Source organism: Corvus hawaiiensis, chromosome 6 (assembly GCF_020740725.1).
Source record: "Corvus hawaiiensis isolate bCorHaw1 chromosome 6, bCorHaw1.pri.cur, whole genome shotgun sequence".
NCBI lineage: Eukaryota > Metazoa > Chordata > Aves > Passeriformes > Corvidae > Corvus > Corvus hawaiiensis.
This window is the reverse complement of record NC_063218.1, coordinates 21,009,402-21,037,393: the sequence shown is the minus strand read 5'-3', so window position 1 is coordinate 21,037,393 and position 27,992 is coordinate 21,009,402. Positions and strand designations below refer to the sequence as shown.

The following is a 27,992-nucleotide window of genomic DNA, read 5'->3' as shown; positions in this document are numbered from 1 at the left end:
AGGAGCAGTCAGGTTCAGTAATGGGAAATTAAACATATCATCCATAATTTGTCAAGGTGGAATGAGCAAAGCCAACAACATTAAAGCATTTACTGTTACTAAACCTTGTATGTGGCTAAAGTCAACAGTATCGGTATAGATGTTCATATTTTGTAATGTTTATAAAAATCAGTGCCATCAAAACCGAAACCGTACATAGCATCATGTTTCATTCCAGTTTCAACCACAGTAGCATGAAGATTAGGGTATGAGTCCCTAGTAAGTTCGTTTACTGCACCTCTCTTGATAACTCTACCTGGACACAGAAAATTTGAGGTGGAGTTACTAAATCTCAGGCCACGTCCTCTAATCTCATTTTCTAGTGGATCCATACTAGCTTTCTGTATGTCAGGGAGTGTATTTTATAACCTTCACCTTTTTGTGTAGGTTTTTACTTGCTTGTTGCTTAACTACCTGTGTAAGCTACAGTGGCACTCAAACACACCGTATCAAGACACTAGAGTACAAATCAAGTAGACTGATTGATATTTTGGTTACTCAGACTTATTTTCTCCAACTAAGTAAGACTATTTTGAATGCAGTTACTCTTTGCAGCACAGCTGTGAAAGAGTACCTCTCAGTGACAGGCAAGCAAGGCTTCTGCTTGGGTCCTACCCCCAGGAGGTTCATGGGAGAGATCATCCCAAAGGATTCAGCACAACCTGCGTGCCTGCCTTGCTGCTTCTCATTGCTTTCACTGCCAAAACCAAAGAATGAAGCTTTTTGTTTCCGAGCTAGTTAGTGTGTCCATGAGCTTATCCCTGGAGAATTGCGCAGCTGCAGAGTGATATGGCTAGAGATGGGGAAGAGAAAAGTTTCACTCAGCCTTGCTGCCCTGCGCAAAATTTGTTTATTAAAGCCAAACAAGAATTTGTGCCTCTCATAAACCTGCATTTTTTCTCTTTGCCAAAAGAGAAAAATCACTCCCATCTCTCAGCAGCAATTCCCTCACTTAAAATGCCATTGAGCCTTCATTGTCTATTTACACTTTTTGATTAGGACCAGCAGCATGCTTTCTTAAAAAAAATAATATGTTTAATGAAAAAAGCATTTTTTTTTTCCCCCACAAGTTGCAGTGTTATCTGAACGGATTATCCATGGTGTGGATTCTCCAGGCCTTACCTGCCTCCATCACTCCTGGCCACATCACCATGTCTGAATGGAGCATCGTTCATCCCCAGCCCCATTCTGCCTGCTTAAAGCTGCCTCCGTTCTCTACAGGAATTTGCTTACCAGCATTTCCAAGGTGAGCACACTAAATCTATCCTTACTGCCTAATTTATTTACCTTTTGTATAAGCCTTGTTTTTGTTTTATTTGGGTTATTCTACCATTGCCATTATGCCGCATAATTGAGAGTTGATTATTTTGTGAAACTGGCAGCTGTGAGAGGTGTTGATTTAATACCCCAGAGACCTGATCCCTTAAGTTTATCTGCACTGCAGCTGAGTACAGGTAAGAAGAATGCAAATTGCCCACAGAAGCAGTTCTCCAATGGCATGGAGTGAAGTCCCTGAAGTAGATAAAGGAAGTCAGTCTCACTGCCCAGTCAGTCCACAAAGCAGGGCTACAATTAGAGTAATTTCATCCAATAGGTGCCAAACTGGGACAGTATTCAAATGAACTAAAGAAAGAAAAGGCCATATAATTGGGTCACTGCTGGATAAGGAAAGAAGATAATATCATTTTGGCAAGTTATACCTAGATATACCAGGCAGTAACCAAGGTTGTCTTATAATCAAGACACAATGGTTCAGAAAGATCGAAGTACACAAGGAGAACTGGAACTGCTAATGCCTCTGCAAAACCTGTTCTATAAATTTCAAAGCTGTCAGTCTGGTACCTTCTAAGGGCCTGCATTCATTGTATGATGGCAAAATGAAAAAATTGACTCATGGGTGTGGTTGTATAGTAGTGTCAAATTTGAGACTAGAAGAATTCCTCACATCCCTTCACTAATGATCCCCAAATTTCTATGCAAAACAAAAATCATCTCCCTGTTTCAACAAAGCTGATGCTAAAACACATCTGGCTGAGTCAGACCTAATTTTGGAACAAAACAAAACACCCTATCCACCCTAAAAGATAAGGTAGTTTCTTTAAAGAAAAACAGGGAAGCTGATTTATTAATAAAGATAATCAAAAGACTTTGTCAGGGCGGAGAGAGAATCTGTATAAAATTTTATCATCTCTGTAGCCATTTCTAAGTAATTTGGCTCAAAGCTCTAGAAAAGCCCTCCAGCCCCACCTTTTCCAGTTAAGAAGGGTCCATTTCCTTTTTCCCAGCAAACCACTGACCTTCTTCTCAAGAATAGCCTCTTAGATGCATGAGATTAGTAACTGTATATATCCAAATACCATCAATATACTCAGCCTCAGATCAGACAACTTTGAATTTTTTTTTTCAGTAGGATTCAAATTTCCTACCTAACTTTGCTTCTCTCAGTTTTGTCAGTACTCTATTACCATCATTTGTATGCCTTTTAAAAATCATGAATTTGCAGCCAAAATATCCTAGAAGTTTGCATCTTCTGGGAAATCTATACATTTGTAGCTCATCATCCTCAGCAATAAGGAAAATACCTAGATCTTCTTGGATGAGGCAGTAAGGAGTTCATGGGCAATTTATTTCCCTAAGTGAGGATATGGAACTTCTTATATCAAAGACTGAAAGCCAAGGTTTCTTTTTTTTGTTTCAATGCTTTCAGTATTCATGACAGAAACTACAAATCTTTGAATGAAACCATATTGTAGGTGTCCAAATCTCCTTGCAACAGCTTGGTTTTATACATTCAAGTGTATAAATAACAGCTTTCAGGCCATTTGAAGACTGGCATTACTTTAATGAACTCCTTCCGTTTCATGGGTTTATTAAAAACTGTAAAATGTATATGGGACACATGAACAATATTGCTCAAAGTCTCCTTAGCCCCAGGGCTCTAGCTTTTCCTAGACTACTCAGATCATCTGCTCATTCTGGGTTTTCTACTATATTTTCCTCAGTTTTTCAAACTGTCCATACAGAACATTTTCATTGCTACATTACAAATAGTTCATTCTATTATCCAAAAACAACCTAAGTGATAATGCAAGAAGTGCCCATTGTGCTTCTTATAGAGGGATGTTAAATATGTATAAATTTATGTGCTTTTTTTTCCCCTCATGACAGTATTTTCCAGATCTCTGGCAGTTGAAGAAATGGAGGAAAATATTTCAAGTCAGTCACTTGATAAACCCACTATTTCAATAATGTTTCATTTTTTACATGAAAACCTGCAAATTTCTGAGCTGTATTTCCACAGATAATAGGGATGCTAGACAGGATACCTACTCAACAATGTGAGAAGTAGAAAGTACTCCAGAGCTTTGTACTGTAAGAAATAAGAATACTTTCTGTCTCCCACTGACACTGACTTCAGACTTACTCAGACTTCAGCTTTATTGAAACTTGTGCTTTGATTCTAGTAAAATTTAAGTTTTCCATTCCCACTTTGGTTCTTTTGTTGTTTGATTTTGTTTGGTTTTAATTAATTTTAATCCCATTACCCTTTTTTGTTTAGAAATCATTTAGGCCTAGCATGTTCTTTCAGTCTTCAGTTTCTGTGGTTAGAAGTCTGTGACACTTGTACAATCCCATGGCTGCCTCCATCCATCTCCTACCACAGTTCCCCACATTAGGGTCAGTGATTCATGCTCATTTCTTTATGGTTTGTTCATTTCACTATTAAATATGATGTTTAAGTTAAATCGTCAACTATGCTAAGCCCTGAATTAGTATATATTATAGAAAATCCCTGCCCTGAAGAGTTTCAATTTAAGTACAAAAGTTTGAAAGAATGAAGTGGAGAAAGGGGCAGAGCCTCAGAGAATTTCAGCAATTTGCAGTCACAAGCCAGAACTTGAATTTCAGGGTCCTGTAATTCTTCTATTTCAGTATATCTCTCTACTCCTTTTATCAAGGCAAAGAATCATTCCAGCCAGAAATAGAAAGAAAACAGCAGGTTTGATTCTCAGGTTCTTATTTACTTGATGCCGCCACAACTAATGTTCAACAACAGAGGGTCAAGAAAAGAAGATTTTGATGATTTAATATTGGATTACCCTAAAAAAGCAAGTTTATAAAAAGGGGAAACTCAACTTTAAAAAAAAAATCAAAACTTTGTCTTAGAATAAATTTAACGCAAGTACAGGGTCTATGATATTTGCTTTTTATGCCCTCACAATGTCCTTTGCTCTTTATAGTTGCCTAAATATCTGTTGTGAGGTCTGTTGTGCCACCTTCCCAACCTGAAGAAGGAAAAATCTTCCTTTGGGAAAGGTGAAGTTTTTACAGATGATGAAAGCCGCTTGTTCTAAGGTTCAGCATGACAGACCATTTCAGTAAATGCTGTGAGCATGTACCCAGGAACATTAGTTTTCATTTCCTCCTAAAAATGTTTGAACAGGCATTTGAAAGAAAATGCAGTGATTCAGAAAGTTAAATATAATTCCCTTTACATCAGAAGAATTATGGTGGTGGAAAGAAGAATTTTAGATGGAACAGTAGATTAAAATCAAAAAACCTGTCCCCAGTCAGCAAACAACTCACTGTGTACATTTAAATAAGCCACTGAAAACCTCTGCCATGCTTTCTCTATATACCTATTTTTACTTAGAGAGTTATATCAAACACTGGTTTTTATGAAACTTAAGTGAGGTTTCCAAAGGTTTGAAGCTTTTTGCATCTTCAGAGGAAAGATGTATAAATGCCAGATATTGCTAACAGCAGTAATCAGAATAATGCAGCAGAGACACAAATTAATGCCATTCACCTGTAAGGTTTCATTATACCTTTAGTTACCTAGGCAGTAATCTGTTATTCCCTCACACTCATAGTACCAAGAACCTTATCAAGTTTTTATGTGATTTTCTTTATGAAGTCTCATTGCTAGTGAAAAAAGGGCCTTCATCTTCACTGTGTACAGGTAGGATTAACACTATTAATTTAATAAATAACAAAGATAGACTATATCCTATATGTTTCCATATATTTCTTCTAAAAACTCCAAGAACAGAAGTATTCTTCTGGTCCTTCTGTTACAACCAAGCCAAAAGACAACTAAGTATGGCAAGTATTTTTGTAGCCTAAATAATGCCACATAGCATTTACCTTAGAGGTAGCCACAATATTATTCTACCCCACTCCTATTAACTCACAATCTTTCCTTACAGTAAAGTTCAGGTTTTTACATCAAAACATTCTGAATATACGTGGATAAGGTATATATACACTGAGAAAAACAGATATATTGACATATCTAGTGGTAGACTTTTATATTTATTACTATAAATTATTCAGTGGAAAACTTGACAGATTGACTAGCAATATTCTAATCTAGGGTGCTAGCAAGATTCTAATTTCACATGAAAAAAGTTAAAGTTCTGCCCCTTCCTGACAAAATAAGATCATTTTCCTAAAACCCCCTTAAAATATCTTGCAAAACATTGAAGCATGCACACACCTAAATTTAAGCAAGGCATATTTAGTCCAGATAGAAACTTCAAAAGCCTGGATTTTCAAATGCACTTGAACAGAAACAAATTTCTTATGACAGCATTAGCTGAAGTGTCCCGTTCTTGAAACACATATGTGCAGGCACAATGCAAGTGCCTTGTGGGTGTGTTCCAGTTCTGATTTCCCACTGCCCTGTACCTCCTGTGACCACTGACACAAGTTAGGTGTATAGTTACCATTTCCCAAGGGTGTATCTGTTTGCATGTATGGGGTCTGTAAAAAGAGTGGAGCAATGACAAATCATGTTCATGTGTCCGTGCTTCCAAATGGGACCATTACGATTAAGTGCAGCATAGCAACTCATAAATGTATAGTTTCCTAAAGAACAACTGGCCTCTACATTGGTTCAGTTAGTGCTCATACACTATCATCATTGCTGTAATCAGCAGTAGTAGTAATTTGCCTCGTTTAAAAAAAAAAAAAAGTCGAAGTGTTTTGTAATATTAGTTTTCCTTGAGAACTAAGAAGCTTAACAGCAGCTAAGTCATAGCTAGTTTTACGATAAATGTAAAAGATAATGAGTTGAATAGTAATGACACTTAGCACTTACGTAGCTTTCAAAGTGCTGTACATATACTGAATAATCCATTTTAATTAAAAATGCCTTGAATATATTACAGTACTCTTGAAATAAGTGAGAAGCGTTGGTCATTACTTTAACAAGGGAAAGGTATGCCCCCAAATACCTTTATGTCTGAAAACTATTAAGAAACTTACACTGCAACATCGCTTAGGAAAAAGTAATGTTTCACCACATGGAATAAGCCTTTGGAAAAGAGTGTAACTACTTACACAAATAAAGCAGTAAAGTCAAGACCTAAATTATATGCTACAGTTTTTTCCTTTTTTTCTCTTTTTTTTTTTTAGTACAGAGACTTCAACCTTTCAACATACCAGGCAAAAAGTCCCACTGACTTTACCAGGAGAAGTCTCGCAGCAATTTTTATGTGCTTTCCAAGGTGTTTGCCTTCCCTGAATTGTTCAGTTTCATGTCAGCAGTGGTACTCATAGCTATAAAACAAAAAACTTTTTATTTTTTGTGCAAAACCACACCTTACTATTTCTAAGAACAGTGTTCTCAGCACTCCTGCCCTCAAGAAAAATGCTGCACTTCCCATTAGAGACCTTAATTTTGTTCCTTGTAAGAAGGAGGTGGACAGTAAAAGGGCAGTATGCTTCACCAACTGAATTTCAAACCCTCATTTTACTTGTTTTTTAACACCTTGCTAGGAGTTGCTCTGCTAGGGTGACACTTCCATACCTGTTGCCATTCTCCCCATCATGCCAGCCAAAATGTCTGGGCTGCATGTAGCAAGCATGCAAGAGTACACTTCAGTTTCTCACAGCTAAAGGCCTTACCAACTTGAGTAAAAATTTTCTGTCCCTTTTCCCATACAACTATTCATCCTTCCCTCTTCTGATACACTTTTTGCTTTCATAGCAAATCTGTGTGGACTTGGGATGTATCTCTCAGCTTTGCTTTTCACTTTCAAGCATACTAAATTTTAATCCATAAAGCATTAAACTCGCAAAGGCAATTTTTCTAGTACAAAATAATTTTTGTAGCTAACTGATCAATGCAGTGCTACAATAATCCCAGCCAGTCATTGCTGTCTCTACTGAAAAGCAGGAAAAGATCCCTCTGGTCAGTGAACTCCATTGATTTTCCTAACCATTTTCAGCAATCTCTTCCAAAGATATTTTAAGTAAATTTATATAAAACATCACTTCTGTTTCTCAGAGGCAAATCAGTTTCTTCTTATTGTGGTCTCAGAGGTCTCTGGTGATACTCGGTTATCTGAATGTATTTAGCAGACATTCTGTAAGTGTTCAAGAGCAGTGAAATCTTGATTTCTGGTCAGCAGATTTTATGAAAATGAACATGGAATTACTCCTTGCATCTAAGACCTTATAAACTTGTCTGTGGAAAAGGTAGGAAAGTGTACCACTTAGGTTATGTTCTCTTTCAAGAAGCTGGTACAGAAGAATCATAGAATGGTTTAGGTTGGAAAGATCCTTAAAGATCATGTAGTTCCAGCCCCCTCTAAAATGCCTGAGTCAAGTTCAAGCCCAGAGCCTTGGCATTTTGCATGGCTGGAAAAACAGAACTGAAAACTTGAATAGTAGTTTCTTCAGGCTATGGTCATATGAAAATTACTCCTAACTGTGTGTAGACAAGCCATTCCACCAAACAGATATTGGGACAGAGAAGAGGGGAAAATGGGATATATTCTAGTACTTTATGCTTCCAAATTGAAAACATGAACCCCTTTTGTCCAGTCCATAATCTGCAATGGACTTCCTTACAGATTCTAAGATGCCTGTATGTCTCACTGTCCCCATCTTACAACATCGGCAATGACTGACTCAAATCAGAGCTAAAGAAAGATAGAAGTACTGCAATTACTTTTCTTATGATGAAGGGGAGAAAAGGGAATCAAATTTGTCTAACAGTTTTGAGACAAAATATGTTAAATGTTTTTCACTAGATAAAATTTACATTATCTGCATATTCTTCCTCTTTCACAATCTCTAATGAAGGCCAGGTCTGTTGCAAGTTTAGCACCTCTCCTCCAGGCACCTTGTGGTTAAAACTGCTGTAGAGCTATAGATGTCCTCTGTCATGGGTGGCCTGTATGACCTTGAGTGAGCCAGAGCAGATTTCAAGGAAATAATTCCCTGTACAGAGGATCAATTTACAGCCATCAGACTCAAGTCCACTTCTACTTTGTCTGTTCTGATTTTGCCCTTTGGACTCTAGCAATATTTAATACATTGATATTTCTGAGACACTTTTGTACTATAGCATTTCCAGCCATAAAGGCAGACAGTTCTGGTGGGGTCACAAGCAAATTAGAGCAGTCTCTTCAAGATGTATAAAGTTCAGCCATAGTTCACAGTCACAGAGACTGCATTTTCCAAAGCATCCTGTGTAATGCAATAACATGAGCTTCATCAGCCAGCAACAAAGATGTCACTGTGGATGTTATTTCTGAGAGGCAATGATAATTCACTAGTATTTGCGCAGATTACTGAGAACAGGTGTGCAGCAAAGTTGATTCCACTCATTTGTATTAATAGGTATATTAGGGTATTGTGTCTTATCACGTTAATTAATTAGAGTGGATTGAATTAAGGAGTTGACCAGCACCTAATAAAAATTAATGAGGGACCATGCAGTAAAAAGTAATCCTTTATGCTGTATCAGGTAAGCAGTAAAAGTGGTAAGCAGGTAAGTGATAGCTGAGTGAACTCCCACACCATGCAGGGAAGGCATAATTAATCAGCTTTTAAAAATATTTTAGGCATATTTGAAGGTATGAACAACAACAAAATCAACAAAACCTCCAATTTCAGGTCCTGCAGATGGGCAAAAGATGTAAGAAGTGAATAAGCATTCCAGGAGCCAGGAAGGACACAGCTAGACTAGCAAACCTGGCTTCACACATTTTGCTTTCTTATGTTCCACTTGCTTACCCAGATAAATCCTTCACACAATCTAGAATATAAGAGAGTTAGCTCAAACTGTTTTGGGTAACAACAGTACAAAGCAAGTCACCTCCCCTTGAGTACTATCTTTTTTTTTTTACTAGTACATTCAAACTTCAGTTTTGAGTCATTGTCGTGTAGTCTACCTAACACAAATAAAATACTGCTTTAGTAACATGTGTTGAAACACTTGAACCATAGAAATTTACCTGCACAGGCAGAGACCTGCACAGTCCACCCCTATGCCAAAATAGGCTTATTCTCTACAATTACTCTAAAATGATTGTCTCAATTGGTAGAGATTTCAAGGCACGCGACTTCTGCCCCTTCTCTTGCAGAAGATTTGACAAACCTACAGTTTCTAGAGTTCAAAGGATTTTGACCTCTATATTTTCTTCTCAAAAGATCATTCCAGGAAACCTTAGTTTTGCTGAGGAATGCAAAATATGGCAGCAACTTTTCCCCACTGTTTATACAGCTCAGTTTCCTATAGGTAGCTACACAGAATCATAGAGTGAAGAGCCCTCAAAGATCATAAAGTCCAATCTCCTTGCTCAAAGCAGGGTCAGCTAAAGCAGGTTGCTCCAAGTCTTTTCCAGTCAGGAGCTGAATCTCCATGACAGACATTCCACAACCTCTCTTGGCAACCTATTTGACCACCTTCACAACAAAAATGGGTTTTTCTGTTAAGTGGACTTTCCTGTGTTTCAGTTTGTGTGTATTGTCTCTTCTCTTGTCTGAGTCTTGACTGAGAAACTCTGAGAAGAGTCTCGCTTCATATTCTTTAACCCCTACCCATGTCAGGAACTAAACACATGAATATAGGTGACAATATGACCCATATATGCACCCTTGAGTTCTCTTTTCTGGGCTGAACAGTTCCAGCTCACTCAGACTCTCCTAGGATAAGAAATGCTCCATTCCTTTACTGAGCTTCGTGGTCCTTGCTGGACTTGCTCCAGCATGTCCACGCCCTCTTGTACTGGGAAACCCAGTGCTGGCCACAGCACTTCAGGAAGGGCCTCACCAATGCGGAGTAGAGAGGAAAATCCCCTCCTTTGGGCTGCTGCAAATGCTGTCTCTCAGGCGGACCAGGAGGCTGTTAGTCCTCTGTGCTGCAAGAGCACATTATTGGCTGACGTTCAGCTTGGAGTCCACCAGGACACCCAGGTGTGTTTCTGTCAGGCTGCTTCCGAGACACCCAGAATTCCTGGTGGATGGGGCTATGTTCTCCTCGAGGTGCAGGACACTGTACTTCCCATTGTCAAGCTTCATGCAGTCCCATTTCTCCAGACTGATGATGTCCCTCTGAAGAACATAACCATCTGATGTAATATCACTGCTGAATCTTCCTTTGGGCAAGGAATATGCATTGGACCATGCAAGTCTATAATACAAATTCATTTGAATTATATATGAGATCACACTTACCTTGGCCCGATTTTTGTTGCTCTACTGGCAAAGAAAGACCATTGCAAAGTTTTGCTAAATTATGCTAGACCTTTCAAAAGCCTGTAATGAGGAGAAGGGCTCTGCTGATGTAGATGAATCCTACACTTACAACGGCATAAGTACTCTTTTGTTCATTTTTAGGTCATAATAACAAACCTCTCCTAAAATTGCACAGAAGGGGCAAAAAGCAAATTGTTTTCCAAAAGTTCAGGAAACTAGGAGAATAATGTGTGCTAATCTTTGGCTCACTTTGTGTCTGTGAGTAAGCTTTTCATCTTCATCTCTCCCATTTGATACAAATATCTCCCATTTGATACAAATATGAAAGCTGATGAGAAACAGTAATCTTACTGGAAATTTTACATTTAAAATCTCATTCCCTGACCATCCTACTCACATCCTCCACTTCTACAAGGGGTCAAGTAATTTTCCCAATAGTGAATGCCTTTTATTATTTTTTTTTTTTTTAGCAGCAACATTTTCTTCAACATATTTGATTCGTATTAAGGAAGCCACCTGCCTTTATTACTCAGCTCCCTTAAGCAGCAAGTTAATTATGCACATAGTAGTCTTTTGCACCCACTGCACCCTGAAGGAAGTATAATGTGTTTGTATATTGGCAGCAAGGGAAGTAGTGGTGGGTCAAGTGATTTATTATCAAATACATCCTACAAATATCCAAGAGACACTCAGGTAGGACCACTACAGACTAGTCTTGGGGCTACTAAAGGGCAGCAGTTAAGCAACACCATACAATTCATATAAGACAGAGAGGCTTCCCACACACAAAAAAAAAAAAATTCAAACCAACTATAAAACCAAAACGCTCAGGGTTCATGTTGAAGAGAATGATTCAGCTTTTTTACCTCTTCAAAATACAGAAGACTTATTCTTTCTGAAGTATTTCAAATTGAAGAATCATAATTTTGTTATGAATCACTAATGCTATTTCCTGTGTAACACTGATGTTTTCTTGGAAGACATTCATCCAGTTATCACCCAAACTCAACTTTGCTTAATTTTTAAGACCAAACAACATACTAACTAGGATGTCATAATAAAAAAATATATTGTAATGATAGAATGAAGTGGCTCAGAAAATATATACCAGATCCTGTTCAGGACGAATCTCATGGTGAATAAAGGAAACTGTTTCAATGGTATAGAACGAACAAGTAACAAAAGTGCACAAAGAACCTTCTACTCTGAGGTCCTTGTTTACAAGGCGTATTATGCAAAATACTCTTTGCTCTTACAGCTTACAACCACATTATGTGACAGAGCATTTGAGGAACATTCTGTGTTCCAGCATAATCACATGACCCAGACAGATATGCAAACAACTCAGTTTCAAATCACGCTGTAAATCCCATATGCATCCATGATAAGCAACATCAGAATCATGATAGGAGAAACTATCAGGCTTTGTTTTTGGACTAACACTTTTAAAAGAGGTGACTGGAAAGCTACAGAGTGCTTGGGCAAGTAGATATGTCCCTAGGGTTGGTATAAATGTGATGTACACCCAGAGTTCATTGGGAATACCAGGTGGGGAGCCTACAGTCAGCCTCGCTGTTATTCTTGCAGGAAAATAACACTGAAGGCCAGTAATTTTAGTCTCATTCTGCTGTAGATACCTCTCAGTATAGTTTTGGTACCCCTTTTACTCCAGTGGGTTGCAGTAAAAATATCCTGTTTCAAGATCACATAAGGTACTCATGTGTGTCTCTCTCCAGTGTTCAGCCTGCTGTCATAATTTAGCCAGCAATAACAGCAACAGACAGCCACCACTTCATTTCTAGAATAGCAGCTTCCAAGCTTTTTTTTTTCTGGAAGTGTCTCTTTGGGCTCACTATATGCTTGTAGTTCTGAATTTCACTTTTGCTACTAAATTTCCAGTTGGCTCCTGACTTCTTGCATCATTGCTATGATCTTAGGGTTTGCAACTGGCAAGTTCAGGAGTTAACCTCCAAATATTCAGGGTCAGAAACAAAGAGATATCTGATAAAGACTTGACAGAAGTCTAAAATTATACTGGAAATAGGAACAAAGTAAAGCTCCTGGGGTATGCTGATGAAAAGGTAAAGCCATAACAGCTCATAAACATTCCAAATTTCATCTGGAAATCCCAATTTCTAGTACAACTGTGCCCTCTTGTCAGCACCTTGCAATCTCAGGATGGGTTAATTAATAAAAGCTGGTTTATATATTTGCTTTTTTTGTGGAGAGGTAAATGATGTTCAGAGTTCAAAATTCTGACCTGGCCCTTCAAAAGAAATATAATTAATAATCTGGCTACATTGGAAAACAACGCTCTGGAACCAACCAGGTGCCTTCTTGGCACAGAAGTCCTTTCATGATAAAAATCAAGCTGGAATATTTGGGTGGGTTGGGTTTTTTTCCATTTTGTTTTAATAAGTCAGTATGACTGCAAGCCAAGATTAAACAGTGAGAAAGAGACAAAGTATTTTACCCAGCTTCACAGTGCCTTCAGGCTATGCCAGCTACAATACCTTTCAACACCATTCTCTGTCCCATTGTGAGGATTAAAAAATAAAAAGCCTTTTTGGCAAAAGTGGTTGAGTCATTAAGGATAAAACAAATAGTTTTTAGAGAGAGGAAAAAAAAAAAACAAGTCATGGTGAAACTACCTGCAGCTAACACCACCTGCTCCAAAAGAGCAGGGTCATTGAATCCATAAAAAGTATTTGGGGCAATTGCTGTCCAAAGGCAGTCTCTGTTTTACTGTATTGTTCAGAAACACTGGCTTTTCTTTGAATACTCAGGCTTCTACAAAAGGCAGGCAAGCCAGACATTGTTCATATAGACTAAGGGATTTCCTTCTATCTCTGAAATATAGAAAAGTATAGTGATCATGTTTACCGGAGGTGTTCCAGTTTATCTGGGAATTAGGCAAAGCAGACCTTTAGGGAAAGAAAACCCTGTAGACTAAGTATATTGTTTGTACTGACTTAAAAGTATTTATGATGATGCTTTATTTCCCCAAAATTAATCAATCAGAGAATGGATGACTAAAACACACAACAACTAATTTTATGCAGTATGATTTTCTTACTGCAAGGAATTATGAGTCAAGTTATAAGGTCTAATCCTAGCCTTGACAGGCTTTAGTTTATGTGTCTTACTAGTTGCATTTTGTGGCCTCTCTATCCATTTATCTAAGTTTTCCTAGTGTAAAAATGGAAGATTAGTTTTCATTAACTACTGGATTTTTTAAATTGGTTTTAAATCACTGCTAATCTTTTGCTTTAACTCTGCCCCTTAGCCTTCTGTTGCCTCTGGGGATACAGAAGTCATTTCACCACTTACCTGGAGATTCTTCTGCCTTTGTTTTAGAGATCATATAGCCCTATTTCTTCTCACTGCTGTTATTTCTCTTCACTGCTGTAATTTCTCCTCACACAGTGTTTGTGCAGCACCTAACACAAAAGGAGCCTTCATCTACAGCCATCACTACCATCACAGCAGCAACCACCACAACAGCAGCAACAGTGTATATCACCATGTAACTTGCTGATCACTTGTAAAATATTTTCATAATTTTCACTGAATTTCTTCCTTCAGAGTCAATAGAAATAAAATGCTTACACTATAATTTAACAGGATAATTAAACTCAGACTAAAGGGAATTTTGATTTTTTTTTAAATTATCAGAATATTTATACCATGTTCTGCTGCCTATGTGGTTCTCATCTGTGTATCCTGTCTTACTGCTAAAATCTTTTTGATGTGGACAACAATGATTGTTTTAATTTATATAATTAATTTCTTGTGTTCAGCATAATTGAAGTTATTTTAATTAAGTCACTTGCATATCCATTGGTTAATGGCAGAATGTCTTAGAGAATTTTTACAGTGATAGAAAGAAGAACAGTAAAGTAGGAGAGGGGGTGGAGAAGAAAACACCCTAACACACATGGGAAACAAGCTCCAGGGCATTGTCTCTTCCCTGCCTAGGCACTTCATCATGATTTGTTGAGATTGTGCAGAGAGATAGCATCCCTCAGCCTGACAAGTCCCAAATTATTAAATTTTTGCGTTTCTTATTTTTCTTTCCATGTGCCCAAATCATGACACAGGTGTGAGAGAGAGACTCAGTGTATGTCTATGTACACAAACACAGTATTAATATGATTATTCATAGTTGCATCACAGTAGTACTGGAGTTACAGAAAAATCAAAGTCCCTTCACCCACATTCCCTAGGCCAAAAGTCCTAAGTCCACAACCCACTGAAAGCAGGGAATATAAAGTGTTGGCTGAAGGAAGCTTGTGGCAAGACCAGGAACTAACCCTAGATTTCTGGTGGCCCATTCAGATGCTTTGAAGGTGACACTATTTAAGAGAAATAATAAAGTCAAATAGGAAAGAAGGGTTAAGTATGATGCTGTGTGAACTCAAAGAGCTTAAGTGAAGGTCACAGGGCTCAATACTTGAAGAAGTTTAAGAGTCCAAGGATTCAGCCTTTAGAATTAATTTTTTTTCTAGGAGCTGGTTAGTCATGTATTTGTTGCTCAGACACTAAAAGCTAACCAGCACTTCTAGGCTGAAGAAGAATTCTAATTGTGGATTAGAAAAAGTACAATTTCTCCCTTTCCAATGCAGGCGAAGACCATGCTCAAACTGAGCTTGAATCCAGCACCTGTGTATTTAATTTTCATCTTGAAAAAGAGAGACTATGTCATGCTGGAAAAATTGCACACTTTCTGCACTTAAAATGGGAATGATAATACTTCTCTGTCACTGAGGCATTGGAAATATATACAGTTTTGAGACACTAAGTTGTTAATATAAGTGGGACAAGATCTCCAGTGACAGTATTTTTACAAATTTGAAGTTCTATACACAGAATACAAAAGAGTAGTTCAGACACCAGAGCACAAAAAAATAAACAAGCTTGGGAATATAATGGAAAACAGCCAACATATGCATGCACCTTCCTTGTCCTCCTCACACCTTCCAAGGTCTCTGGAACATACTGTGCAAACACATTTTTCAATTGTCAGCCCTTCACACAGAGAAAGCCTCCTGTAGTATTTAAAGTTAAAAGAATACTGAGTGGTTGAATAAAATTTCAAAGCTCATGAGAACTCGTTCAAAACTTATTTCTTTATCAGTATGTGAAAGAATGAACCTCTAAAAAACAAAAAAAATCAGTAAAATGTGATCCTGTATATCCAAAATAATTTAAATATATTATTACACTTACCTGAACTCTTCAGTTTATTAGGAATATCTGGTATTGCAGATCATTGCCTATTGAGGGAGTCCACTGCTGAAGTTTCTGAAACAAAGATGAGATACAACACCTATTTCCTGAACATACATGCTTTTTGTATCTATAACTTTACTCTGGTATGTTATGTCGGGGGAAGGAAAAAAAATAAAAAGGTTTGAAAGGCAGTGCTGCTTTTAATTTAATTAATATATCAATTTAAATAAAATAAAACTGCTTCTACTTTCTGAGAAAAGGCTTAAATAGCAAACTTGATGGAAGAAGCTAATGAAAACATATGTCATTGCCTTTACTTCTTCATTCTAAACATCACAGGTCAAACAGAACAAAGTTTACCTGCTACTTATATGCAGATTATGCCTATTAAAGGTGGTTGTGGTCTCTACCGCCACTGACCAGAACCTGGTTTTATTCTAGAATTTGTAACATCTGTCTAGTTTTCATACCAGTCTCTTCCATTAACTCCTTACGAAGCCTTTTCCAAAAATTCCTTTGCACACCTATTTCCCTTTCAGCAAAAAGCCAGACCAAAATAGAAAATTATTACACCCATTGAAATGGAATCAAATTGTCATGTCTCAGCCAAAGTTGAGAAAATTGTATTTTTCATTTGCAGTTAGAAACTAATTCCACAAACAATGGCCAATTAACTACTTTCTATAATACTGCTGTGAAGCAGTGAAGATTGAAAGAGAGGAACAGAAATTCAAAGCCTTGATGGCAGGGCAGGAATCTGTTAAGACATTCCTAGTTATCCCTCACTTTTACCTCCTGACCTTAAATTAGTGTCTGAAACAAGAGATGTTCTGTTTTCATCATCCACATCAATTGGGTTTTATTTTTGCTGTTAAGAGGACTGTATCCATAATTTTCAGAGGCAAGAGACAAAGCTACATGAATTCACAGTCCTGCCTCCTTTTTTTTATTTGCATTTAGCGTCTAAAGAATCAACATAAAAAGCCCAGAGAGCTAATCACACAATGGTCAAAGGCTAAGGAACGCAGTTGCCAGTGTACACTTCTACTGCGTCCACAAATCCTCATGTATACAGATACCTTTTACTGTATACATTGACTAAAGCCTTGTACACAGAAAAAGCAAAGTACACAAGAGTCCTTTAAACAACAACAACAAAAAAACCCAAATAAAACCACTAAGTAAGTTTGCCAATATTAAATTTGGAGGAGTTGTTGACTCCCTGGAAGGCAGAGAGGCCCTGCAGAGAGACCTGGATAAATTAGAGAGCTGGGCAATCACCAACTGTATGAAGTGTAACGAGGGCAAATGCCAGTTTCTGCACCTGGGATGGGGCAACTCTGGATATACAGACAGACTGGGGAATGAGAGGCTGGAAAGCAGTGCCACAGAAAAGGACCTGGGGGTCCTGGCTGATGACAAGTTGAACATGAGCCAGCAGTGCCCTGGCAGCCCGGAGGGCCAACCATGTCCTGGGGTTCATCAGGCACAGCATCGCCAGCCAGGCAAGGGAGGGGATTGTCCTGCTCTGTGTAGGTTATGGGGTTCAGGGGTTCAGTCGGGACGGCCGGACGTAGACGGTGACGGATGGAGACGAGAGATCTCTATAGGCAGGTCTCGGGACACAGTCGGTTTATTGTAAAGGGCGTGGGTATTGGGGCACTGCTCAGAGCTGGTAGACTCAGCTCTGAGCAGGCCCAAGAGAGCAAGAGAGTGAACGGGTGAGAGAGAGAGTGTAAGAGCGAGAGTAAGAGCAAGAGTAGAAGTGGAAGAGAGGAATGAAGTGAGAATGTCTGAAGTCCTGGTTACAATACAATAAATCATCTTCTGTACTGAATATTCTAATTGTCACTAACCAATCTAATACAAGATACAAATCCTATAGCATTTACATACAGCCTATAAGAGTTCTTATATTACCATAGAGTGTTACATCTTAACTTCTAAAAACTACTCTTTGGACCCCTTCTGCTGAGCTAGTAGGGTCTGCTCTGACCCTTGGACCTGTTTGCAAGCAGAGGGTATTGTTCCATCAAGAGGGGATTACTTCAGTCGGCCATACCATTGTTTTCTAGTTGTTCAGTAACTAAGACTTGGTATTTCAAAAGTGGCTTTCATTTCGATGTTGCCTGTAGTTTTCATATTCCCAAAATCTTTTGTCAGGCAGTCATATTTACAAGGCTTTCCTGTTTCATCTTCCCCAACAGCTCTGCTCTGCACTGGAGGAGCCTCACCTCGAGTTATGGGGGCAGCTTTTGGCAACATGATACAAAAAAGACATTAAGGCATTTGAGAGCATCCAGAGGAGGGCAATGAAGATGATGAAGGACCTTGAGGGGAAGCCATACGAGGAGAGGAGACTGAGGGGAGACCTCATTGCAGTTACAGCTTCCTCAAGAGGGGAAGAGGACGGGCAGGCACTGATCTCTTCAATCTGGTAACCAGTGACAGAATTCAAGAGACTGGCACGAAAATGAGTCAGGGGAGGTTGAGGTTGGATATTAGGAAGAGGTTTTTTACCCAGAGGGTGGTTGGGCACTGGAACAGGCTCCCCAGGGAAGTGGTCACAGCACCAAGGCTGACAGAGCTCAAGAAGCATTTGGACAATGCTTCAGGCACATGGTGGGATCCTTGGGGCTGTTCTTTGCAGGGCCAGGAATTGGACTTGGTGATCCTTGTTGGTCCCTTCCAACTCAGGATATTCTATGAACCTGTGATTCTAAGGTCAGTATTGTAGTCTTTTGGCTCGTTCAGAAAGAACATCCCACATTTTAGCATAGAACCAGGTAACAAAATGGTGAAAGAGATGCTCAGACAAGACAGGTAGAGGTGACACCATGATAATAAAATAAGGTGCAAAGAGTAGACAATTTGCATAGCTAGTCTTTGATCTCAGTGGCTCTCTTCCTGAATAACAACAACAGCTGTCCTCCTCTGTAGGTGAGTTAAATCAAGAAATGCCCTAAGGGGGAAGACAAGAATCTTGATTTTTAAGAAGCTGTGAAAAAAGAAAACAAGTGGTGACATGGTCCAAAAAAACCTAGAAATATATAAATAGCAACATTCTGACCCTTATGCAAGGATGGGCTTGTGAGTACAGCGTCAGAGAGAAGAAAGAAGGCTGGTTAATATGATCTACCTGATTGACTAGTTTTAATGGTGTAGCCAAAGCCTTAAAAACCTCTGACACAAAAATAAAGAAGGACATGCTGGACTCCATTACTTTCACCATAAAGCTGTCAATGTTTTGCCAAAGAAGTCGTTCGTTGTAGTGACTGCAACCTTGGCTCAAGTAAAATGACCTCAGCAGTGTCACAGCAGCTATACACCCAGCAGAGAAGAATGATTTGCAGTGAAATACACGCAGGATAAACTGGCAGCCCTCAAGGGGCTGATTATAATCCAGAGTGTGTCGTTCTGCAGTATAAGCAGTACAGGACAGACCCTTTCAGTCTGTTCTTGCTGTCGTGCACTCTCAAATTTCCTGGGGTTCCCTGGCAACACTGTCTATGTTTGTTCTCGATATAGGTGGCCCTTATACACGTAGCTCCATGGAATACTCCCAGCAGTAATGACTACTTTCCTAAGAAGGGTGTGTGGAATCACACGTGAGCTTGACTTCAGCTGAATTATTTGTGCATCGAAAGTTAAACACATGCAGAATCATGTTTCCAAGTACTGAGTATCACAGCGTAGAGAAAAAGGCTCTGTTTGCAGCTCTCCTACTTGTGCAGTAGGAGGATAGGATACACACTTCACAACAAGTACCAGTGTCCCCTTTTTAATTTGGCCAAAATCAAAGCTCTTCTATCCACTATATTATGAAAGGAAACATAGCTGTTTTGTGGAAGGAAGCTATTATTTCATCTTATACCTGCAGGAAGCAGAAAACTGAAAACATTTGAGGATTTTTTCCTCAAAGATTTTCACAGAAGGTGCTACTGTCTCTTCTTCTCTCAAAAAAAAAAAACAACTCCATCTAGATTTTCTTGTCTCCACGACTCTCAACCTCACCTCAAAATTACTTTTTAAACACACGCTTTTTCAGGCCCGTGTTTAGTAAAAAATAAGTAAGTGTTTAAATATTTTCTTTAAAATCAAAATTACCAAAGGATAATTGATTCTTGTTTATAAAAAAAAAGAAGAATGTTAGAATAGTGAATGCAAGAAACAAAGCAAAAATCTCTGCATTTTCAGGTATTAAAAAAACCCAGACTTGCACATACATGGGAAAAACAACAATTACAGAGCCACAGCTGTTCTCACCTGAGTGCCCATCCTCTCATTAACTCATGAGGGAATTCTATTATCTGGCAACCCAGAAGCTATTTACATACTTCTGCATTGCTCTGCTTTCTTTAGAGACCAAAGGAGGAGCAACCTTAAAGCTCAAAATCGAAACAAGCACATAAGGAAATATTTCTGCTTTACCGTGTCAGCCCTTTCGCCTTGTCACCACAGGTGAATGAGGAAAAGGTGGCAGAAGCAATGAAAAGATAACTCTTTCTTGGCAAGATATAATATTGCCATAACCAAGGACAACACTAAATAAACCCAGGTCTATTTCTAGCTGGAAAAGGAAGCAAGTCCCAATCTTAGAGCATGTGCTCTTGTGCCTTGCATGTTCATTGATCACACAGGAGTAATATATTCAATGTGTCAAAATTGCTATTCCCTATTCTACTGGTCCCACTTCCTATCATCTCTCTATTTTCCACACTCAGATTGACTTCCAAAGTGCACTCCAGTTCTGCCTAAAGCATGACCTGCTTTGGCTGTAGCCTTCACCCACCTGAAAAGCCACAATTCACCATCCTTCATCTAAGGAGAGGTAATTTTGTGGACATACCTGGGAGTTTTCTCACTCTTGCTGATTTACTCACAGCCCTCTTCAGAACACCAAAAATATCTGACAAAGTTCAGCTATTTCCTATTTTTGCACTTGCTCATTAACTTTCCTTTGTGCCAAAAACAACATTGTGGATAGACATAAATTTTTCTTATAGTTCTGTTGGCTCTCTCCAAGTTTGTCTGTAGTCACTTCTCCAGAGTTAATCGTTTCCTTCACAAAGTCATTGGATAATACTGGATTTGATTCTCACCACAGTAAAATCCTATTAAAAACCTGTATATTGTATTTTCAGTGTCAACATAAGGAGAAATAGCAGCATTTGCATTTAAGATGGATGACTAAGGAAAAAAATAAGAAAACTTTTTTCTTAATTTTGCTGTTCTTGGCAAAATGCACAGCTGTGACTCCCCAAATTCACAGGTTTAAGTTTTATTTTCTTTAAAAATACTTGAAAATATATCTTTTTCTTCACATTAATTTTAAGCCATAATACATTTAAGTATTACCAGATTCTATAGAAAACATAAATCCTCAAAGGAACCTCTGATGCTTGGTCATGAGGGGATTGGGGTAAAAAGAGAGCACTAACAGTTTATAGGATGTTGGAGATTTAACTTTAGGTTTTTCATTGGAATTAGGCAGATGGCTCTGCACACTGGGTTATACCTGCTCTGCAACTGCATTTCATCTTCACTAGAAATTCTATTCTGGATCTACAACACCTTCTGAACAAAATTATTGCAGAATGTAGCATAAGTCTGGAAAAGTTTTGATTACAAGAAATTAATTTGTAAAGTAATTTCTTCATCAGGGAGCAAAACATCTCCATTTTATTACCTGTTCAAGAATATTTGTGAATTCTAGATTATATATCAGAGTGAAATACATTGAAACTACCGTTAATATTTCTCCTTAACTATTTCACATACAAAAAATTACAACACACAGGAGATACATCATAACTCACATCTTCATCTTTTTACTACGCCAATGGGCTGTGCTGATAGACTTGACTTTAATCCAACTCATTTAAATCTTCTGTGACTGTTAATTCTTATATTATCATGAGACAAAGTTCACCATTCAGCCTTTTTTGTAAAACTACAAGATACTTTGAGAACCAGAGGACATTAGTGAAGTGGCATGAAAGGTACACAGTAAACAACTATTTCAGAAAGTGCTCAGAAGGGGAAGAGACTTCCCTTCTGGTTTATCAGACCCGTGGTGAACACAAACCAATTAACTACTGAAGTGCTCCCGGCCCTTCTGAAGCTCCACAGGGCTGCAAGGTAGATAATCTACTCTGGGTTAACTTTATTCAAGCATTCCTTATTATACAGGAAGAGCTCAGCCAGCACGATGTACAGCTTTGCATAGCTACCTCAGCAGCCATGGTTTGGTGGAGGCACAAAGCCAACTAAATATCAGAAAGATCTATGATACCTTCTGCACTATCACTGATTGCAAGGCACTGCTCAATACGTTTCTCTGATCATCTGAAAGACAAGCACAACTTCATGCCAAAAAGGCAATTACTGAACTGACCCCAGATGTCTCCTCCCACTCTGATTTTGTAGGTACACAGGTGAGCAAGGATTAAATGGTCATGGGACCCATGATATCATCTCAGGAATTGTTATCACCTGCTCTCATTGAATAACAATGTTTCATTTGGCAAATATAATTTCAGTAAATAAAAAAACTCTAGTTCCTCTGCTATTTTTTCTTAACCTTTTACCTCACCATTTATGGAAAGTCCACAATGATGACTTCCTTTTCTTCAGATCCTTCCCTCAACCCACTCTCTAACCTTCCTAAAGGGTATCCCACCTGAGGGTTGTCAATGTTTTCTGGCAACTCAAAAGGACTCCATACTGCCTTTTCCTAGAAGGTCTTGGAAAAATTCCACTTTCTACCCAACAGGCAAACACAAAGTCCCATCAGTATTGTCATATTATGCCTCTTTTTGTATGACATACTGCTATCCCTGATCTCCAAATTGTGGATTTTGCCTACTTTTAGCTTTTAAGTTAAAGGGAAAGTGTGTTGTTTTGGATCTTGGACAGTTTCAAACTCACAGCTGATATTTAGCAAGATAGAAATAACAGTCTGCATTTTCATTGTATAATTATGGGAAGAATGCACACAAAAGGTCACAGTCTATTGCCCTGCATCTTAGCTCAAATCTTCAGCTGCCATAGGTTTGTAGAAGCCAGAATCAGCCTCACTCAAGGACAGTCTCCCTTATGAGGTCCAGTGGTTCACAGTGAGTTCCAGACAGGACTCCATTCTGGAGCAGTGAAGTGCCTTTCTTTGAGTATTTCAGCACTTCCTCTTCTGTCTGGAACTTCTAAAACATCATAAAGAAGGAATGTAGCAGTGGCTGTGAAAGCCTGACTGAAGCTTTTTACCTAAAAATTACTTGCTGTGTCAATGCTAGCTATATTTGCTCCTTTTCTTAGAGCTCAGAGTATTTGAAGATGTGGCTACACGACACATCAAGAACTGGAAATAAATTTTTATTTTAAAGCTTTGGGGGGAAAAAAGGGCCAGAAAACATTCCCCAGAACTAAGGCTCAAAAGGCAATGAAAATTTCCCTTACTATTTTTTTTATTACAATTTTGTGCAATGAAATAACATGGCCTTAAGTCATGCCAGGAGAGATTCAGATTAAATATTAGATAAAATAAGTTGCCTAGGGAGGTGGTGGAGTCACCATCTCTTGAAGTGTTCAAGAGGTGTCTGGATGTGACACTTGAGGATGTGGCTTAGGGGTGACTATGGTTCTAAATTGACAGTTGGACTAGATGATCATGGGGGTTTCTTCCAACATTAAAGTTTCTGTGATTCTCTGTGATTTGTGTTTATTCAAGCGTCCACAGTCTTTGAGGACTGATGCAGGAAGGCTGGGTGTTCTGAGCCAGCAAGGGTGTGCTTACTAGACAACCAGTGAAAATTTTAAACACACTGTTGTGTGTGTTTAGTAGGCCTTCCTACTGCCATGGCCCACATGGCCCAAGAATGCACTTTGGCATTAGAATGGAAATTATCTACATATGTATTAAGACACTGACAACTATGTGTGTGTGCATACATGCTTATCTGGACATACTTATTTTCCATAAGACAGGTGCTCACAACTAAGTAATGGGTACATAATATATATTTCTAATGGAGAAATATTATTGTTTCATTAGGAAATCCCAGAATGTCAGGAAAGTATGTTGTAGAAATATCTGTGCATTGGCCCTATTCTGAAATCCTTTTTTCAACTATATTTGTCCACTGTTAGAGGCATGACATTAAGCTAGTTGGACCTTTGATTTTAAAAAATATTTTCAGTATTTCGTTGCAAAAATTATGACATATGGTGAGCAGTGAAACACATCCAGCCCTTATAGGAGATGTTCTTGGGATGATCAGAGCAAAAGTATCAGTGCTTGTACATGGATACCCCAGTAGAGAAAAATACCAGAAGGACTTGGATCTACTTAATTCAAATTCTTTTTTAATTGAAGAATTCTGTCATTGAATAGCTATACACTGCAATATGTAAGAGAGATAATTATTTCCTCTTTACTTCTCCAGTTGGGCAATATAGCACAGAGTATTCAGCCCAGATTTTGAGAATAGTTACAATGTGGTAAAAATGTGGTAATCAATTTTGATTTTCTGAGAGTGTTAAAAGGAAAATAAACAAGGTTTTACATTAAGAAGACTATCAGTTATTTCCCGTTCCTTGGGGCACTCACAATTTATTTCAGAAGGCAGAGAAATAGCTTTCTGCTTGGTACCTTTGAAAATTATTAATTCACCTAAGGATTCCAGCTGGACCTAATTTGAGTCACCAGTTAATGTGGTCATTTCTGTTTGTATAAGTGGGAATGATCAGACCATCTCACGTGTTGGATTCTGGTCTGCAGCACATCATAGTATATTTCAAAAACAGTATTAAGCTTAGCTCTATAGATCCCTGACCTTTCTTTGAAGAATATTTGCAGGGATGAAGGAATAACACAAAAAAGGCTTGTGATAATGGTACTTGTGGCAAATAGTACAGGGATAAAGCAGCAGGAAATACTCGTTTCACCCTTTTGTTGTATATTCCTCTAGCTGAAGCTCAAGAGAGGTGCAGATGCAATCTGCTGACCAGCTGACATTCCCATATCAAGTTTCTTTTAAAAGGTATCCTGCAGACCCATGCCAGCTGCTGCTGTCATGACTTTTTGATAGTTATCCTTCCAAAGCCAGGCTGTTAATTCAAAAATCTTCAGTTTTGACTAAAGTATAGAATTGTTTGACAAATACATTCATAAATTCAGGGGTAGGATTGCAGAACCTCAAGCACCAAGCAATAACTAAGAACTTTTAAATACCATTACCTACACTGCTGTTCCATCCTTGTTAAATTACTGGAAGACTGTTAAGGTATCTACTATCTGTTACTGGATTATGTGAAGATTTATTTCATGCCTAAATGTGAACAAATAAATTCATCTATACTGCCTCTTCATTTTTAAAGATTCAGTTAAATGTAACTTGCCTCTTGCAAGTAGAATTTTTCTATTTTACACAGAACTTTTATATTTTTTCATTCACAGAATTACACTAGTAGTATAAAACTGAAAACACTTTCCACTGTACAAGGAGGGGAGAATTTACACCCTCTTCATCTTGTCACTGCTTCTTCACAACATCCAGGTAACTATAAAAATACATATTTCTTTCTGTAGGCATTTAGACTTCAGGGTATTTCCCAGTATAATCTTATGCTGGTCTCAAAGTCAAGCATACATATTTTGAGGTAGCTTTTTAATGACTAACAAATGTCAAAGAGAAAAGGTGTACCTATTGGCTGTCATGAGGATGACCAGTCTACTTCCATAAATCACTAAATGACTAAACCAATATTTGTAAGGAGTCTATCACTTTGACTATGTACAATTTTCCTTGGAAAGCACAAAGATACAGCATTTACTACTCATGTTTATACAGACTTAAAAACTATCTCCGTGACTATTTTAATGAGCCAGCTGCCAAATAGTTCACTGTGTTGTAATTATGCTCTATTCTAGTTTAGCATTTTGTATACCTTTGTATACATTTCTATCAAGACGGTGACTCATCAGTAACAGATTAAGTAGTGAGACAATATTTGTAAATTGCATCCATACAGTAGGGACAAGATAAAAGAGAGAAAAATACACTAAAGATGCAAAATTCAGACCTGATTAATATAAAACTTCAGACTGGAACTGAAGTTCAAACGTGTGCTGGAAGTTAAGCTCTGGACAGAAAGAGAATATCTTACCTAAGTGTATCAAAAATCTCACAGGCTGTCTTAGGAAAGTTTCAGCTCATAATTACAAAACCTCACAAAATCCTAATATTTCCACTTTCTTGATCTATCACACATCTAATTCATATAAACCAGCATCATGCTGCAGAATTACGAGTCACATCAATGTATGCTAGTCTGGAAAACTGTATCCTTTTAAGTTTTTACTCAATCAGAAAAAACATGAAAGCAGGATAGATCTGAAGTGGTTAAATAGAACTGAAATGCCATTCTGCCCTGTTTTCCTGCCTTGGAAATGCCCTCTTCCAAATTCTGCTTGAGCATCCTGCCCTTAGCAAAGTCCCTGAAATATAGAACTGAAGGTTATAAGAACATCCTCATTTGCATCCCAGAACAGGTCTTCGAAGCTGCCATCACTCTTCCACTTTCAACTGAAAACACTGGCTTTTTCCTTGCCTCTCCCTCTGGAATATTTTAATTCTATAGCTATGTTATTTAACTTGGTAAAGCATTTGTTTGGGGTAGTATGTGGAATGAAAGACATTATAGAGGTTAACATTCTATTCTATTGCCTCTTACTTCTCTGAATAGATAGTATCATTGACACAAATGGCTGAAAAAAAAGTCATGAGAACTGAAGATGTGTGGGCACTGAAATATTTCAAGAATTGAATAATGCTTTCCCTTCTCTGTTTAGTCTGACAGACAACAATGTGTCTTGAACTCTTTGGGACTGAATGATGGAGAAGATGAAAAAGACATTTGAGAAATGCTTTTCTTATTCCAAATGCTTCACTTTGCCTTTTTAAGAGTGTGTCCAAATTGGGCATAATGTTTCTTTTATTAAGGGAAATGTACAAGCCACGTAAATAGTCCTAGCTACAATCCAGTTCCATCCTTCCTGCCCTGCAAATAATGACTGCAAGTTTAAACTGGTCTTTGGTTCTTCAGGAAATGTTATTTTATTGTAACTTCTAATTGTGAATTACAATTATATTTGTAATTGGAGAAGCCTGTGGTTTTTCTTAGCATGAGGAAATCTCTAGCATTTCTAGTAGCCAAAAACCTTCAGGCTTCTAGGAAATATCCAGATTTCTTTCACAATGTAAGCTAGGGCCAGAATATGAAACTCCTCCTTGAATGATGACAGCAAGATCCTGCTCACAACAGAGAAGAATTTGCCAGTGTAATCTTCTCAAAGCTGAGCTCTTAATTTTGTAGAAGTTCACAAAATAAGAAGATAAACATTTTATTTATATTTGTTTGTTGCAGCCCTGGTCTCTTCCAGTGCAGACCATGGTCTTCATAATGTGGGCAGTACGAGTACATGGTCCCCTCAGTGCCTGGGAACTCAGCAGCTGCCTGCAGCACCTCGTGCCCCAACTTTCCTCCACAGAATGCCTGCAAGGTGAGCCAAGGGCAGAAGGTGTGGGTCTTTTCCTCATTCATTGAAGATACACAGAGAAGCAGCCAAAATGACCCACAAAAGTGACACTTTACCAGCTGAAAGTACAGCAACAATGGCTGGAGATCAATCATTGATGGATGTACTAGGTTAAGATCTCTATCCTACGTACTCAAGTAGCAACTTGCTTTATACCTTTCTTAGCATTACATTATACATTTTTTAGCTTGTTCTATCTAAAGGTAACACACTACAATATGATAATGATTTTTGTAAAGATGTGTTCAAACTCACAAAGATCGAAGGACTTTGAATTAGTTAAAATCTCATCATTTTCATATATAACATTTGCCTGAGTCACACTAAACCGATATCTTAAGTTTCTCACAAGCTTAAGAATACAAATAAATGTTTTTGGAATACACATTTTCTGTCTATTTTTCTAAAAGCATCTTCCCTGAGCTTGCGGATGATGAATGAAATTGACACTTGCAGTGCCGTCAGCTAGCCTAGACAGACCCAGATGGATGTGTTGCTCTGAAATCTCATAGTCCAGAAAAACTGCAGGGATTCCCCATGAAAAGGAATCTGGAAGTCATAGGAAACCTGCTAGAGACAGTAGTCTTAAGGTCCTCTGGCTATCTGAACTCAAGGACTTTCAGACATATTA

At 38.2% G+C, this 27,992-nt stretch overlaps 1 long non-coding RNA gene across 1 annotated transcript; it reads left to right on the top strand.

The window, feature by feature from the left end:
- The first annotated feature begins 49 nt into the window (after positions 1-49).
- On the top strand, positions 50-27,746 carry LOC125326919. Its single transcript, XR_007204070.1, has 2 exons — positions 50-1,285; positions 27,190-27,746. It is a non-coding gene; the product is annotated as an uncharacterized LOC125326919 (long non-coding RNA).
- Positions 27,747-27,992: the final 246 nt, after the last annotated feature.